Source organism: Bufo gargarizans, chromosome 9 (genome assembly GCF_014858855.1).
Source record: "Bufo gargarizans isolate SCDJY-AF-19 chromosome 9, ASM1485885v1, whole genome shotgun sequence".
NCBI classification, from domain to species: Eukaryota; Metazoa; Chordata; class Amphibia; order Anura; family Bufonidae; genus Bufo; species Bufo gargarizans.
The window spans coordinates 162,415,178-162,430,054 of record NC_058088.1 but is presented as its reverse complement, the minus strand read 5'-3'; positions in this window follow the sequence as shown (position 1 = coordinate 162,430,054).

Below are 14,877 nucleotides of genomic sequence, written 5' to 3'. Positions count from 1 at the left end.
GATTGTGAGCCTTATTGGGGACGGTGTGATGCTCATGTCAGTAAAGCGCTGCGGAATATAGTGGCGCTGTATAAGTGCATAAAATAGATAAATAAATTACAAACAATCAAATATATTATACATGATAAAAATGCATAAAGTGCAATAACAACAAAGGGCTTTTTATATCATAGATGATTGCTATATCTGACTCCATGATTACAAAGTGAACTAAAGTGCAGTATTGCAATGTCATAGTGAATAAATCCATAATCCGCTGTAATTAATCATCCAGTGCTTTATAATCAGCTAATTAGTGTAATACCAGACTACAGCAAATCTCCCCAGGAGCCATGGCATTCTGCCATTCACACTGCGCCTGTGCAGCAACCATATTGTTGCTCACAGAGAGAGTAGCACCACCTCTCTCCTCCAGTGTATCAATCTGGCGATAAATCCCGCTCAGAGGCAGGAACATCTTGCGCATGCGCACTGTGTGGGGATGCCAGCGCAGGCATCTTGGATTGGGGCAAAATAGCACACCAGATATAATACAAACTTATTAAAGTGCATTTATGGTGACACAAATTGATCTCAAACATTCCACTGATTTCCCCGTCAGACCGGTGACTGTTATGTGCAACACCACTATAAATTACACAATCGCCACATGGATCACACTGGAGCAGGCAGATTAAAGCAACTCGGTGTATGCCGCTGGATAGTCAAGGGCCCCCAAGACTCCAGAGGGATATGTGTGTTGGTGTCCTATGGTCTACAGATATATTCCACCATATATTATAGACCAAAATCAGACAATAAAATAAAAAATAATAAAAAAACATATAAAAGAAAAAGGGAAACTTTCAGTGCATCCAACCCCCACTTCACAAGAGGGTCAGCAGAAGTGCAGCAGATGGACAGCTTCTATTCCATGGCATCCCAAAGGAGACTAATCAGTCTTGAGAAACTTAAAAAAAAAGTAAAAAAAAAAAAGAGCATCAATACTATATAATTATGAGATTGATATACTTTACATATTAATATCTATCACAACTCATCATGTCTGAACAGACACCATTACACAGGTGACCAAAAAAGGGGAAATGGAAGAGAAAAGGGAAAGAAGGAGGGGGTGCAAGCAAATGCCCTACCAGATACCAGTCATGCCAAATTAGAACAGATCTATCTCTAAAAAAAAAAAATTGTACCAATACAAACTCAACATTTAATCCATTTGGCATTGAGGTAATTTATAAATCCACTCCAATTCTCTTTGTAGTCATTCTGTCTTCCTATCCCCATCTCTTCTACGTCGGGGGATGTGATCACTGCAAATTTCTATTCATGTACCCCATGGTCTGCTTCAGAAAAATGTCTACAGACTGGTAAATCAGTTCTTACTACAAACCAGATTCCAAAAAAGTTGGGACACTAAACAAATTGTGAATAAAAAATGAATGCAATGATGTGGAGATGGCAAATGTCAATATTTTATTTGTAATAGAACGTAGATGACAGATCAAACGTTTAATCCGAGTAAATGTATCATTTTAAAGGAAAAATACGTTGATTCAAATTTTCACAGTGTCAACAAATCCCCAAAAAGTTGGGACAAGTAGCAATAAGGGGCTGGAAAAAGTAAATTTGAGCATAACGAAGAGCTGGAAGACCAATTAACACTAATTAGGTCAATTGGCAACATGATTGGGTATAAAAAGAGCTTCTCAGAGTGGCAGTGTCTCTCAGAAGCCAAGATGGGTAGAGGATCACCAATTCCCACAATGTTGCGCAGAAAGATAGTGGAGCAATATCAGAAAGGTGTTACCCAGCGAAAAATTGCAAAGACTTTGCATCTATCATCATCAACTGTCCATAACATCATCCGAAGATTCAGAGAATCTGGAACAATCTCTGTGCGTAAGGGTCAAGGCCGTAAAACCATACTGGATGCCCGTGATCTCCGGGCCCTTAAACGACACTGCACCACAAACAGGAATGTTACTGTAAAGGAAATCACAGAATGGGCTCAGGAATACTTCCAGAAACCATTGTCAGTGAACACAATCCACCGTGCCATCCGCCGTTGCCAGCTGAAACTCTACAGTGCAAAGAAGAAGCCATTTCTAAGCAAGATCCACGAGGTCAGGCGTTTTCACTGGGCCAGGGATCATTTAAAATGGAGTGTGGCAAAATGGAAGACTGTTCTGTGGTCAGACGAGTCACGATTCGAAGTTCTTTTTGGAAATCTGGGACACCATGTCATCTGGACCAAAGAGGACAAGGACAATCCAAGTTGTTATCAATGCTCAGTTCAGAAGCCTGCATCTCTGATGGTATGGGGTTGCATGAGTGCGTGTGGCATGGGCAGCTTGCATGTCTGGAAAGGCACCATCAATGCAGAAAAATATATTCAGGTTCTAGAACAACATATGCTCCCATCCAGACGTCATCTCTTTCAGGGAAGACCCTGCATTTTTCAACAAGATAATGCCAGACCACATTCTGCATGAATCACAACATCATGGCTGCGTAGGAGAAGGATCCGGGTACTGAAATGGACAGTCTGCAGTCCAGATCTTTCACCTATAGAGAACATTTGGCGCATCATAAAGAGGACGGTGCAACAAAGAAGGCCCAAGACGATTGAACCGTTAGAGGCCTGTATTAGACAAGAATGGGAGAGCATTCCTATTTCTAAACTTGAGAAACTGGTCTCCTCGGTCCCCAGACGTCTGTTGAGTGTTGTAAGAAGAAGGGGAGATGCCACACAGTGGTGAAAATGGCCTTGTCCCAACTTTTTGGGGATTTGTTGACACCATGAAATTCTGATTCAAGATATTTTTTCCTTAAAATGGTACATTTTCTCAGTTTAAACTTTTGTTCCGTGATTTATGTTCTATTCTGAATAAAATATTAGAAGTTGGCACCTCCACATCATTGCATTCAGTTTTTATTCACGATTTGTATAGTGTCCCAACTTTTTTGGAATCCGGTTTGTAGATTGCTGAGCCTAGTTTTGCACTCATGGGGACTGTGGCGCCCCCCACATTGCGCATGCGCAAGATGTTTCTTCCTATAAGCGGGACTTATCGCCGGATTGATACACTGGAGGAGAGAGGTGGCGCTACTCGCTCTGTGAGCGATAATATGCTTGCTGCACAGGCGCAGTGTGAATGGCAGAGCGCCATGGAGTCAGATATAGCAATCATGTATGATATAAAAAGCACTTTGTTGTTATTGAGCTTTATGCATTTTTATCATGTATATTTGATTGTTTGTAATCCTGCATAATTGTTTGACTATGTATATAATCTGGTGGTTTATTACAATTATGCTAGAGAAAATCTTTATATATATATATATATATATATATATATATATATACATACATATACAGTACAGACCAAAAGTTTGGACACACCTTATTCAAAGAGTTTTCTTTATTTTCATGACTGAAAATTGTAGATTCACACTTAAGGCATCAAAACTATGAATTAACACATGTGGAATTATATACATAACAAAAAAGTGTGAAACAACTGAAAATATGTCATATTCTAGGTTCTTCAAAGTAGCCACCTTTTGCTTTGATTATTGCTTTGCACACTCTTGGCATTCTCTTGATGAGCTTCAAGAGGTAGTCACCTAAAATGGTTTTCACTTCACAGGTGTGCCCTGTCAGGTTTAATAAGTGGGATTTCTTGCCTTATAAATGGGGTTGGGACCATCAGTTGCGTTGTGGAGAAGTCAGGTGGATACCTACTGAATAGACTGTTAGAATTTGCATTAGGGCAAGAAAAAAGCAGCTAAGTAAAGAAAATCGAGTGGCCATCATTACTTTAAGAAACGAAGGTCAGTCAGTCCGAAAAATTGGGAAAACTTTGAAAGTGTCCCCAAGTGCAGTCACAAAAACCATCAAGCGCTACAAAGAAACTGGCTCACATGCGGACCGCCCCAGGAAAGGAAGACCAAGAGTCACCTCTGCTGCGGAGGATATGTTCATCTGAGTCACCAGCCTCAGAAATCGCAGGTTAACAGCAGCTCAGATTAGAGACCAAGTCAATGCCACACAGAGTTCTAGCAGCAGACACATCTCTAGAACAACTGTTAAGAGGAGACTGTGTGAATCAGGCCTTCATGGTAGAATATCTGCTAGGAAACCACTGCTAAGGACAGGCAACAAGCAGAAGAGACTTGTTTGGGCTAAAGAACACAAGGAATGGACATTAGACCAGTGGAAATCTGTGCTTTGGTCTGATGAGTCCAAATTTGAGATCTTTGGTTCCAACCACCATGTCTTTGTGCGACGCAGAAAAGGTGAACGGATGGACTCTACATGCCTGCTTCCCACCATGAAGCAAGGAGGAGGAGGAGGTGTGATGGTGTGGGGATGCTTTGCTGGTGACACTGTTGGGGATTTATTCAAAATTGAAGGCATACTGAACCAGCATGGCTACCGCACCATCTTGCAGCGGCATGCTATTCCATCCGGTTTGCGTTTAGTTGGACCATCATTTATTTTTCAACAGGACAATGACCCCAAACACACCTCCAGGCTGTGTAAGGGCTATTTGACCATGAAGGAGAGTGATGGGGTGCTGCGCCAGATAACCTGGCCTCCACTGTCACCGGACCTGAACCCAATTGAGATGGTTTGGGGTGAGCTGGACCGCAGAGTGAAGGCAAAAGGGCCAACAAGTGCTAAGCATCTCTGGGAACTCCTTCAAGACTGTTGGAAGACCATTTCAGGTGACTACCTCTTGAAGCTCATCAAGAGAATGCCAAGAGTGTGCAAAGCAGTAATCAAAGCAAAAGGTGGCTACTTTGAAGAACCTAGAATATGACATATTTTCAGTTGTTTCACACTTTTTTGTTATGTATATAATTCCACATGTGTTAATTCATAGTTTTAATGCCTTCAGTGTGAATCTACAATTTTCATAGTCATGAAAATAAAGAAAACTCTTTGAATGAGAAGGTGTGTCCAAACTTTTGGTCTTTAACTTAAAATCTTAATTCAAGCAGATCATTTTCTGGTGAAAGCTGCCATCTTAAAATGTTCCAGACCTTGCATCATTTTCATCTTCCAACAAATACAGTGTAGGATGTATTGGCACAAATAATATCTAGGGTGTCGTGAATCCACTAGACAACCCGCTGCCAAAATCGACCAATCCTTGCCCATCGCCAATACATATAAAATAAACTTTCTTGGTCTTCTTCTCATTTGGGGGAGTTCTTTGTATCCATAAAAACTTTATTGGGAAAAATGGAGACTATTTATAACATATCATTTTGAAGTGCTATGTGATGGTTTCAGTGACCGTCCTTTAACTGTTTCATATATTGTCTTCCATTCAGTATCTTCTATAAACCCTAGATCTCTGCTTGAAAGTGGGATATCACTTGAGAATATCCCCACCACCAATTTATACAGTTTTGATGATAGCCCATGTTGACTAGATGGGTTAGAAATCAATACGTTTATAACCTGAATAAGATCATCATTCTCAACTGGCAATATTGCAATATAAACTCATCAAACAGAATACATCTCTCTTTAAATCTTTATATTTTTTCAACTTCCCTTCTTCAGTTATTTGATATACCGGACAAAGCCCCTTATTAAACCAAAAAGGTATATTATACTACAGCAGGGTTAGGTGACACCACTATATCTTTCAATAGTCTTGTCTCTATTCCAGTTTTTATAAAAATTAAAAAAAAAGTTACTCTTGTACAGGACTTTAATTAATTAACCAGATTCCAATAATTCCAATATATCTTGGAAGCCATAGGATTTAACTAGTGTTGAGCGCGAATATTCGAAAAGCTAATTTCTTATCGCGAATATTGGCACTTCGAGAATTTGCTAATATTTTGAATTTAGTGCTATATATTCATAATGACGAATATTAGTTGTTTGTTTTTGAACACAGTGCACATCAGGTGATCATCCCTCCCTTCTTCTAGATTGTGGGCCAATGAGAAGGCTTTGTCACAGCTTAGCAACATCCCTAGCAACCAATAGAAAAGTTGCCTACCCCTTACTATATAAGAACCTCCCCAGCAGCTATTTTCTGTAGTTTATTGCAGTTATGAAAGAGACAGCAGTGTCATTGCTGCGCTCTGTGCTTTGTTGTATTACAATAGACAGTTACCTTATATATATAATTCAGATAGTTAGTGGGAGATAGTCAGTGTAGGTTAGATTGATCTATAGTGTAGCTGATATTGCTGAAAATTCGCAAGCGCGAGTATATTGGAGCACTCTATCTGCATATAAAGCTATTCTAATGTTCTGCCGTGCCAACCATTTTCTCCAGTCTCAGGAAGCTTATACCAGCTTGAAAAATGTAGCATAAGTGACCCACGCCTGTATTTTGCATGCCTTATGCGAATATTACATTGCCGATTTTCGCAATCAAGAATATAATCTCAAATTCTCAAATTCCCGAATATATGAAGAATATTCTACTAAATATTCACAAAATATTGCAAATTCGAATATTGCTCCTGCTGCTCATCACTAGATTTAACATACAGTGGCCAAAGTCAATAGAAATCCATTAAATCATTGGTGGAATGTATTATGTCTGGCCAGTCTTAATAGTAATCCTAACTGGCATATGATGCACCAGAATTATTTAAAAATAATAAATCTGCTGCATCTTTGGGAGTTCCTTGCTTCGGAAAAAGAAACCTAAACCAGCAAGGGAACTGGCATAATGCACATGTTGTTAAATAAATCAGGCCACGGAGATCCTACCAGCGGCCAACCTACTCCTGCAAACCTTTTGCGAAATGAGATAGAAAAGGGCAAATAAATTCATAATTTTTAGTGCAAAAATGGCACCTGAACCAAAAATTGGCTGTACAAAGTGTCACAGTAGGGAGCTGTGAACCCTGAACTACTCATCCCACTGAACCTACCTACTTGCACAATCTGCCATAGGCAGCGGCCCACAACTGGTCGACGGTCCCTTCCTAGATATGTGTCAGGCCAATAAGGAAGAAAGAACCCAGTGACAGATCAATGACCACACAAAGTTATAAGCGGGACAACCTAACCAGGTCAAACCAGGAGAGACCAATATAAACTGAATCAGAACAAATAAGTCAAAAACTGGAAATAGGAGTCAAAACCTGAGGAGCAATGAGTGCAAACCAGAATCAGAAACTATACCAAGCCAAGTTAGAACCAGGAGGGTTTGTCAGGATCCAAATCAAGTCATGGTCCAAGCAGGGTCAGAATACCAAGAGAGTCAGGATAAATTAAAAATGCTAGTGAGCAATCCAAGAAAGAAGACACCTATCGTAGGAAACCTGTGGCCAGCTGGTTGCCTGTTTAAACAGGCCACACTTCCTGGTTATGAGACACGTCTGGTGTCACACGACTGATGACGCGAGCACGTCAGACGTGTCAGTGTCACCCTTAACTGGCTGGTGCTTCCTGCACCAGGAACCCTCGCCCGCCATCCTGACAGCTGAACACCGGCGGCCCTGCCTGCTGAGGAGAGCACCTGCCGGCCAACACAGCTTCTACATTTCCCATTGTCTTTCCAGCTTTGCAGTGCTTCCGTGGGCTTCTGATCTGTGCCTTCACTCTGCAAATGATAGGTGAAGCCCTATCTTTGGTCATATCTTGCGGATTGAGGATCCATTCAAGTCAATGGGTCCGCAACTGCAAATGGCTTGCACATGACCAGTGCCTGTATATTGTGGACCGACCGTTTTTGGTCCGCAGCACAGGCACTGAGCCATTATGCTTGTGTGCATGAGCCCTTAGTCTCCACAAGTCCATGATCCTCGACTCACCTATAAATTTCACAAAACAAGTATCTTCCTTCCAAGTATCTTAAATATGGGGATGACTCTTCTTATATCTATACTTACCAGTGTGAATTAAATTTTAAAGTCTCCCACTAATACGGGATACTATGATCCTGAAAAAAAATAGCAGCCAAAATTTCCTTGGGGCATGTGTACCATTAAAGGGCATCTGTCAGCAGTTTTGTACCTGTGACACTGGCTGACCTGTTCCATGTGCACTTGGCAGCTGAAGGCATCTGTGTTGGTCCCATGTTCATATGTGCCCGCATTGCTGAGAAAAATATGTTTTACTATATACAAATGAGCCTCTAGGAGCAACGGGGGCGTTGCCATTACACCTAGAGGCTCCGTTCTCTCTGCAACTGCCACACCCTCTGCACTTTTAAGATTTTTGTGTAGGCCTAAAATTAAAAAGGAGGGCAGCATCTTTGGTATGAACAGAGTGTAAAGCTAGTGAATATTTTTTCCCAAAAAAAGAAACTAAAATAATATTTTAAAATCATCCAATTATTGTTGAAAAATGAGTGTTAAATAAAGGCAGACTGGTTTGGATTGTCAGAGGGCAAGCATTGTCTAAATGGCGCAGTATTTGTGACTCGAGTTGGTGATCTAGGAGCGGGTTCATACAGTATTATGGAAGACCCTGCAGCAATTTTTTTGCATACCCCATTTATATAGACACCAGAGCCTGGCGGACAGCAGTCCCCGGTCTTCACTGTTCAGTCCTCATTTCTTGCTTCCATTGGAGACTTAAATCAGTGCTGCCCAAAGCATAAGCAAGCGTCGACCTAATGTATCCGCCTGTGGAGCAGAGCACTGCGCAGAAGATTGTGCCTTGCTATAACGTGGAAAGGTGCGAGGTGTTAGAGCTGTGTGTGTAATAATCACTGTGCCGTTGCAAAAAAATACAGCACAAATTGTAAAGTGCTATGTGCATATATACAGTGCCGAGCAGTGTGTGTATACAGCGTTCAGAGCTGTGTGTATATATACAGTGCCGAGCAGTGTGTGTATACAGCGTTCAGAGCTGTGTGTATATATACAGTGCCGAGCAGTGTGTGTATACAGCGTTCAGAGCTGTGTGTATATATACAGTGCCGAGCAGTGTGTGTATACAGCGTTCAGAGCTGTGTGTATATATACAGTGCCGAGCAGTGTGTGTATACAGTGTGCAGTGCTGTGTGCATATATACAGTGCCGAGCAGAATTATTAGGAACACCTGTTCTATTTCTCATTAATACGATTATCTAGTCAACCAATCACATGGCGGTTGCTTCAATGCATGTAGGGTTGTGGTCCTGGCCAAGACAATCTCCTGAACTCCAAACTGAATGTCAGAATGGGAAAGAAAGGTGATTTAAGCAATTTTGAGCGTGGCATGGTTGTTGGTGCCAGACGGGCCGGTCTGAGTATTTCACAATCTGCTCAGTTACTGGGATTTTCACGCACAACCATTTCTAGGGTTTACAAAGAATGGTGTGAAAAGGGAAAAACATCCAGTACGCGGCAGTCCTGTGGGCAAAAATGCCTGGTTGATGCTAGAGGTCAGAGGAGAATGGGCCGACTGATTCAAGCTGATAGAAGAGCAACGTTGACTGAAATAACCACTCGTTACAACCGAGGTATGCAGCAAAGCATTTGTGAAGCCACAACACGCACAACCTTGAGGCGGATGGGCTACAACAGCAGAAGACCCCACCGGGTACCACTCATCTCCCTACAAATAGGAAAAAGAGGCTACAATTTGCACGAGCTCACCAAAATTGGACTGTTGAAGACTGGAAAAATGCTGCCTGGTCTGATGAGTCGCGATTTCTGTTGAGACATTCATATGGTAGAGTCCGAATTTGGCGTAAACAGAATGAGAACATGTATCCATCATGCCTTGTTACCACTGTGCAGGCTGGTGGTGGTGGTGTAATGGTGTGGGGCAGGGGTGGCCAACCTGAGGCTCTCCAGCTGTTGCAAAACTACAACTCCCAGCATGCCCAGACTGCCTACAGCTAGCAGCCTATAGCAGGGCATGGTGGGAGTTGTAGTTTTACAACAGCTGGAGAGCCGCAGGTTGGCCAAGCCTGGTGTGGGGGATGTTTTCTGGGCACACTTTAGGCCACTTAGTGCCAATTGGCCATCGTTTAAATGCCACGGAGTACCTGAGCATTGTTTCTGACCATGTCCATCCCTTCATGACCACCATGTACCCATCCTCTGATAGCTACTTCCAGCAGGATAATGCACCATATCACAAAGCTCGAATCATTTCAAATTGGTTTCTTGAACATGACAATGAGTTCACTGTACTAAAATGGCCCCCACAGTCACCAGATCTCAACCCAATAGAGCATCTTTGGGATGTGGTGGAACGGGAGCTTCGTGCCCTGGATGTGCATCCCTCAAATCTCCATCAACTGCAAGATGCTATCCTATCAATATGGGCCAACATTTCTAAAGAATGCTATCAGCACCTTGTTGAATCAATGCCACGTAGAATGAAGGCAGTTCTGAAGGCAAAAGGGGGTCCAACCCCACCGTATTAGTATGGTGTTCCTAATAATTCTTTAGGTGAGTGTATAGTGCCGAGCAGTGTGTGTATACAGCGTTCAGTGCTGTTTGTATATATACAGTTCAGAGCAGTGTGTGTATACAGCGTGCAGTGCTATGTGTATATATACAGTGCAGAGCAGTGTGTGTATACAGCGCCGTGCAGTGCTATGTGTGTGTGTGTATATATATATATATATATAGTGCCGAGCAGTGTGTGCATACAGCATTCAGTGCTGTTTGTATATATACAGTTCAGAGCATTGTGTGTATACAGCGTGCAGTGTGTATATATACAGTGCAGAGCAGTGCGTGTATACAGCGTGCAGTGCTGTGTATATATACAGTGCAGAGCAGTGTGTATACAGTGTGCAGTGTGTATATATACAGTGCAGAGCAGTGTGTATACAGCGTGCAGTGTGTATATATACAGTGCAGAGCAGTGTGTGTATACAGCGTTCAGTGCTGTGTGTATATACGGTATACAGTTCAGAGAAGTGTGTGTGTATACGTGGGTGAACTTTTAACCTTTCAACCACTCACCACTTACTTACCTTTGGGGATGAATTATTAACCTTTCAACCACCCACCTAATTACGGGATATATATGAACTTGAACACTGAATATGTGGATGGTTAGTACAGACTAACAAAGCGGCTTTATACAGTCAACAGAAATATCCTTAGAAAAAGGAACTAATGTCTGCTTTTTTATGGACTTTTTTCTAAATTTGTTGTTTTTAAAGCTTTTAAAGTTTTTTAACAAAACTAATTGCTGTGTATGAATTTTTGTATTTTATCTAAGTATCTGCTAATGTGAATGTACTATATACTGTAACATTGGGTATTAAATATACTCACCTCAGGTCAAAGCACTAGAACTTAATAAGCATAAATTGGACCTTTATATCCTTATTCTCATCCATACTATATATTTCTGGCTATTTTAAAAAAACTTATATGTTAGAATCAAATGTAAATTTTACTTGATTGCCTGTGCTGAGTTAGATGTTGTGTGCCCGTCTATTGTTTGTGTAGAGCTGTGTGTATACAGTGTGCGTATAGCATACAGTGCATAGCAGTGTGTGTATATACAGCGTGCAGTGTTGTGTGTATACAGCATACAGTGCATAGCAGTGTGTGTATATACAGCGTGCAGTGTTGTGTGTGTATACAGCATACAGTGCATAGCAGTGTGTGTATATACAGCGTGCAGTGTTGTGTGTGTATACAGCATACAGTGCATAGCAGTGTGTATATACAGCGTGCAGTGTTGTGTGTGTATACAGCATACAGTGCATAGCAGTGTGTATATACAGCATGCAGTGTTGTGTGTGTATACAGCATACAGTGCATAGCAGTGTGTGTATATACAGCGTGCAGTGTTGTGTGTGTATACAGCATACAGTGCATAGCAGTGTGTGTATATACAGCGTGCAGTGCTGTGTTTGTATAGCATACAGTGCATAGAAGTGTGTGTACAAACCGGATTCCAAAAAAGTTGGGACACTAAACAAATTGTGAATAAAAAATAAATGCAATGATGTGGAGATGGCAAATGTCAATATTTTATTTGTAATAGAACGTAGATGACAGATCAAAGGTTTATTCCAAGTAAATGTATCGTTTTAAAGGAAAAATACGTTGATTAAAATTTTCACGGTGTCAACAAATCCCCAAAAAGTTGGGACAAGTAGCAATAAGAGGCTGGAAAATGTAAATTTGAGCATAACAAAGAGCTGGAAGACCAATTAACACTAATTAGGTCAATTGGCAACATGATTGGGTATAAAAAGAGCTTCTCAGAGTGGCAGTGTCTCTCAGAAGCCAAGATGGGTAGAGGATCACCAATTCCCACAATGTTGCGCAGAAAGATAGCGGAGCAATATCGGAAAGGTGTTACCCAGCAAAAAATTGCAAAGACTTTACATCTATCATCATCAACTGTGCATAACATCATCCGAAGATTCAGAGAATCTGGAACAATCTCTGTGCGTAAGGGTCAAGGCCGTAAAACCATACTGGATGCCCGTGATCTCCGGGCCCTTAAACGACACTGCACCACAAACAGGAATGCTACTGTGAAGGAAATCACAGAATGGGCTCAGGAATACTTCCAGAAACCATTGTCAGTGAACACAATCCACCGTGCCATCCGCCGTTGCCAGCTGAAACTCTACAGTGCAAAGAAGAAGCCATTTCTAAGCAAGATCCACAAGCTCAGGCGTTTTCACTGGGCCAGGGATCATTTAAAATGGAGTGTGGCAAAATGGAAGACTGTTCTGTGGTCAGACGAGTCACGATTCAAAGTTCTTTTTGGAAATCTGGGACGCCATGTCATCCGGACCAAAGAGGACAAGGACAACCCAAGTTGTTATCAACGCTCAGTTCAGAAGCCTGCATCTCTGATGGTATGGGGTTGCATGAGTGCGTGTGGCATGGGCAGCTTGCATGTCTGGAAAGGCACCATCAATGCAGAAAAATATATTCAGGTTCTAGAACAACATATGCTCCCATCCAGACGTCATCTCTTTCAGGGAAGACCCTGCATTTTTCAACAAGATAATGCTAGACCACATTCTGCATCAATCACAACATCATGGCTGCGTAGGAGAAGGATCCGGGTACTGAAATGGCCGGTCTGCAGTCCAGATCTTTCACCTATAGAGAACATTTGGCGCATCATAAAGAGGACGGTGCAACAAAGAAGGCCCAAGACGATTGAACAGTTAGAGGCCTGTATTAGACAAGAATGGGAGAGCGTTCCTATTTCTAAACTTGAGAAACTGGTCTCCTCGGTCCCCAGACGTCTGTTGAGTGTTGAAAGAAGAAGGGGAGATGCCACACAGTGGTGAAAATGGCCTTGTCCCAACTTTTGGGGGATTTGTTGACACCATGAAATTCTGATTCAACATATTTTTCCCTTAAAATGGTACATTTTCTCAGTTTAAACTTTTGTTCCGTGATTTATGTTCTATTCTGAATAAAATATTAGAAGTTGGCACCTCCACATCATTGCATTCAGTATTTATTCACGATTTGTATAGTGTCCCAACTTTTTTGGAATCCGGTTTGTATATACAGCGTGCAGTGTTGTGTGTATACAGCGTGCAGTGCATAGCAGTGTGTGTATATACAGCGTGCAGTGTTGTGTGTGTATAGCATACAGTGCATAGCAGTGTGTGTATATACAGCGTGCAGTGTTGTGTGTGTATAGCATACAGTGCATAACAGTGTGTGTATATACAGCGTGCAGTGTTGTGTGTGTATAGCATACAGTGCATAGCAGTGTGTGTATATACAGCGTGCAGTGTTGTGTGTGTATAGCATACAGTGCATAACAGTGTGTGTATATACAGCGTGCAGTGTTGTGTGTGTATAGCATACAGTGCATAGCTGTGTGTCATTTATAGAGTTATGTATGTAAGAAAGCCTTAACACACGGCAGAAAATTCCACAACTGAAAATCAGTTCCATTCATCTTAATGAGACTTGCAGAAATCCAGGTGCTTGCTGCCCTATTCAAATGAATGGAACTCGTTTTCAGTCATTGAATTTTCTGCCACAAAATCTGCTGCGTGTAAAGGTAACCTAAAGCATACAGTGCAGAGCTGTGTGTGTATATACAGTGTGCAACCTGCGAAAATGCTTGTACATGCCCTCATTATCTCCCGCCTAGACTACTGCAACATTCTCCTCTGTGGCCTTCCATCTAGCACTCTCACACCCAACCAATCTATCCTCAACTCTGCTGCCTGACTAATTCACCTCTCACCCTATTATTCCTCTGCCTCTCCCCTCTGCCAATCCCTTCACTGGCTCCCCATTGCCCAACAAATTCACTTCAAAGTACTAACAAACACATACAAGGCCGTCCATAACCTGTCCCCTCCCTACATCTCTGAGCTACTTTCCCGATACATCCCCACACGCACTCTCCGATCCTCACAAGACCTCCTTCTCTCCTCTCCTCTTATCGCCTCTTCCCACAATCGACTCCAAGATCTCTCCCGTGCATCCCCCATACTCTGGAACTCTCTACCCCAACATATCAGACTCTCACCTACAGTGGAATCCTTCAAAAGAAACCTGAAAACCCACCTCTTCAGACAAGCCTACAACCAGTGACCCTGCTGCCTCTATACCGCTACGACCAGCTTCACCCGCACCTACTGTGTCCTTCTCCCATACCATGTAGATTGTAAGCCCTCACGGGCAGGGCCCTCTCTCCTTCTGTACCAGTCTGTAACTCATCTTGTTCATGATTAGTGCAATTGTCTGTATTATGTTTGTGCACCCCTTATCATATGTACAGCGCTATGGAATAAATGGTGCTATAATAATAAATAATAATAATACAGTGCAGAGCTGTGTGTACGTATATACAGCGTGCAGTGAGTATACAGCATACAGTGCAGAGGTGTGTGTGTGTATACAGCGTGCAGTGAGTATACAGCATACAGTGCAAAGCTGTGTGTATACATTATAAAGTTCCTGGCTGTATGTGTATGCAGTGCGTG